The 2887-nt window shown below is 57.3% G+C and overlaps 1 protein-coding gene across 1 annotated transcript in view; it reads right to left on the bottom strand.

The window, feature by feature from the left end:
• Positions 1–2887, bottom strand: part of TAF9B (TAF9B RNA polymerase II, TATA box binding protein (TBP)-associated factor, 31kDa) — a 9065-nt gene that overhangs the window by 5474 nt on the left and 704 nt on the right. The gene's annotated exons all lie outside the window — the stretch shown is intronic.

The raw sequence follows: 2887 nt of genomic DNA, 5'->3' as shown, positions 1-2887 counted from the left end.
CAGGTCCGGCCGGTATTGGGTTAGACAGGGCGTTTGTATTCCGCTTTTCACGTTTAAAAACTACGTTTCTGTGACGCAGACGTTCTTTCTAATAAAAGCATTTGCGGAGGCAGAGTGAAAGGCGAGGGCACGGCCCAGGTCCGGCGGGTTCGGGGGGGTGTGCCCAGCCCCCTTTACCGACGTTGACGGCCGCTTTTTAAATCGTCGGCGTTCCCCGGATGAAAGGAAAATGAGAGTACTGGCAGCAGGACTTTCGAAGCTTGTTCTCCTGGCGGCCGAAGGATCTCTGCCTACGTTCCACGCGAGTCTCATCAAAAGTTTCTCTTGCTTTCTGAGGCAAAACAGAAGCGAAAAAAAATTGTTTCCTCGTGACTTTTGTCAAACGGGGGAGTAGCGGCGTACCAGGAGACGTTGCAATAGCGTTGTCATTAGCCGCGATGGTTCAGACGAAGCAAGGTCTGGAGGAAGATGCGATATCGGCACTAGACCAGCTGATAGAACGGGGAAGAGAAGCCAGCCTCCTCTGAGAGCAAGAAGAAACAAACAGCTGGTGACTTGTGATCCCCCTGGCTCATGCCTGCAGCGCGTCGCGAAACATTCCAGCGGCAGCAGGACTCTCTCTCTGCTTCTCGTCTGCACCAAGGGTGACGTTTCACACCTGGAAGCCGTACGCTCAGCCTGCCTAGGTGTAAATGCAACTGTCAGGTCTGACTTGGCCCCTGTCTATATGTAGCGAGATGGCGGCTGGCCCCCACGCCCTGGGGTTTGCGGTGCAGGCGGCCGGAATGCCTCTGCTGAGGCTCTTTGGCTGGAAGCGCTGTAGCGTTACAGTCCAAGTCATTTGACTTTCGTGAGTCATAGTTGATTACACAAAAACATCCTGCGAGGAGGGACGAGGATGAATTCCAGACACTGACCTTAGACAACAAACAAAACCCACTTTTTTCCCCTTGTTTTAGGGAAGAGGGGGAGGGGAGCTCTTCCACCGTGGACTGGATGCGGGCTGTGGATCAGGCCGAAACTTGGCATCATCGGGCCGTCTGCCGTCACTGCCATTTATTCCCGATGCAGTAAAAAAGAAAGATGCTTCGCACTGCCGAGGGGCTCTGGGTTTACCCCCCCCGAAAACAGGCAAAGACCCTTCTGCCCCTCCCTCCCCGAGCTCCTGTCCGTGCTGTGACCGCCTCCCCCACCAACCCCGCTGCGCAGGGGTGACTTCCCGGGCTGAGCAGCACGACCAAGAGCTGCAGCTGCTCGCGGCATTTCTGCCGGGAAACCAGCGGCGAGGAGAAGACACGGGAGAGCCGGTTTCCACGGGGGAGATATTTGTCCCCGAGGCCACAAACGCCTTCCGTGTGGGCAGCTGAGCTGGAGCGGGTCTGCCTGGCCGTGAAAGCTTCCTCCCCACCGCCAGCCCTCTGGGGCACGGCCGTGCTGTGAATGCCTGCGTTCAGCTGGCTGCGGAGGCACCGCGCGCCGGCCGAATGAAGGAGCAGTCACCCTTCACCCCTGCCCAGACACCGGGGTCCCTTTCAGCGTTGGAAAACAGGAAACTGGGTCACGGCGTGGCCGGGCCGAGCGCCGACTCCTCCGTCTGCCAGCGCCGAAGCGGGGACGTTCGTCAGGGCAACTGTCTCCCAGCTGGGAGCGATCTGCTCGAATAAATAGGGGCGACAGCCGCACGCTGTTCGGCCCAAGCGAGCGTGCGCCGGCCAGGCCTTCGCTCTGCTCGGGGTGCGCCGTTTAAATCACCAATGCAGAGTTAAGTATCGGAGATTCCTTCTTAGACAGATTCTGCAGAGGTGTTTAAAGTGCAGCAAAGTAAAGCCTTGGCACACGGACCGCTTCTCTTTTTTTTGAGGTGTTCAGGTGCCCAAATCTCATGGAAAAAAAAAAAACCAAACCCCACAGCCAGCGCTTCTGCCTCCTGGCAACGGCAGCAGAAATCTCCCTAACGTTAGAACCAGGGATCTGTCAACACAGTGCGGTGACTGTGTTCAGCACTGGCCTTTCGAGCCCAAATCCCACGCTATTTGGCTCTACAAAATGCCGGCTTTTGAGTAGTCCTTCAGACAAGAAAAGCTGCGAAGGGCAGAGCTCTGCGGAGAACGGAGGAGGTTTATTTTGTACCGGCTGCCCCGCTCACTTCTGCCAGCGCCCCAGTCCCGGGGTTACGGAGGAATTTCTGAGGACCATGGCCGGACACATCCTGCTGTCGAGCTGAGCAGCGTACACGGCAGCCTCCAGTGCCGAGTGTCCCCGCTCCCTCCGGCTGCGTGCAGCTAACCTCCGGCTTCCCGGGGCCTTCCCTGGCGTTTTCCCTCAGGCTGGCCCCTTGTCCCCTCGCCTCCCCCCGCGCTTTCCAGCTCACAATCTCTGATCTTTTCTGAAGCGGAAAGTAAATCAGGGCTAAGCGTCAGGCTGCCTCATTTTGAAGACTGATGTTCAAATAAAGGCTTTCCCATCCTATCTTAATAATGTCATTAAAGCACCGTCAGTAGAAATTTCTCACTCGGCGGCATATGCTGGGGAGGAGCTCAAGTGGGAAAGGCCCTAAGTAAACACAGGGTGATGGAAAATTATGTAACTGGCCCAAACGGGCTAATTAAATTTCCAGTATCAAAGAACTGTTCTACCCTACCCGGTAACTGCAGGCACGCTTTGCAGGGTAAGGAGAAAAGCGGCGTGCGGTTGCGTGTTTCGTGCAGCATCCTCAGCGGTGCGTAGGTGGAGGGAGGGAGATGGATGACCGCGGAATGGGCAGCACGGGAAACGGCCGCAAAAAGTCAAGGGGCCCCAGCCGATTTCCTCAGAAATCGTGCCGGGGACCTCCGGCACCCCCGGGGACCTCCGGCACCCCTGGGGACCTCCCAGCACAGCGGCATCG

The sequence above is a fragment of the Pygoscelis adeliae genome, unplaced genomic scaffold (genome assembly GCF_000699105.1).
Source record: "Pygoscelis adeliae isolate BGI_AS28 unplaced genomic scaffold, ASM69910v1 Scaffold216, whole genome shotgun sequence".
NCBI lineage: Eukaryota > Metazoa > Chordata > Aves > Sphenisciformes > Spheniscidae > Pygoscelis > Pygoscelis adeliae.
Note: the sequence above shows the minus strand (reverse complement) of the source record. Positions and strands in the feature narration are given on the sequence as shown.